A 609-nucleotide genomic window follows, 5' to 3' on the forward strand; every position below is an offset into this window, starting at 1 on the left:
TTGTGCTCCAAACCAGGGGGGTCAAACTCAAACACACAGTGGGCCAACATTAAATAATGGGTACTAGTCGAGGGCCGGACTGGTTCAATGTTTATTGCAAAACGTATTGAAATGAACTTATTGCACATATTAAACCTGGAACTAACAAAGCTTAAATGATTGCCTATAAAAACAACATTAAATAATCAGCTGCATTCATTTCTCACGGCTCTATCTGCAGCTTCTCCAGAGTCATTTCTTATGAGTACATTTCCCCACAGGCCAACAACAGCTTCAACAAAACTATTCCCTCAGAGAGAAACCAAACATGCCCTGTTGTCGTGAGAGAAAGTGCAGAAGGAAGCATCCATTAAAGTCAGTGTGCTGCTCTGAGATGCTAGTTCAGATACTTGGCGTCTCATCAGGGTGAGAGGTCATCAATGTTTGGGCTCAGGCTCTGAGCGGAGGAGACCCTCAGGATGGAGTGAAGGTGTGCGTGCAATATACCGGCGGGCCAGATCTAATAGCAATTAGAAATTATCCTGCGGGCCGAAATTAAATCCACCACGGCCCTGATTTGGCCCCCGGGCCTTGAGTTTGACACATGTGCTCTAAATTGTACTTCTCCCG

The sequence above is a fragment of the Pseudochaenichthys georgianus genome, chromosome 8 (assembly GCF_902827115.2).
Source record: "Pseudochaenichthys georgianus chromosome 8, fPseGeo1.2, whole genome shotgun sequence".
NCBI lineage: Eukaryota > Metazoa > Chordata > Actinopteri > Perciformes > Channichthyidae > Pseudochaenichthys > Pseudochaenichthys georgianus.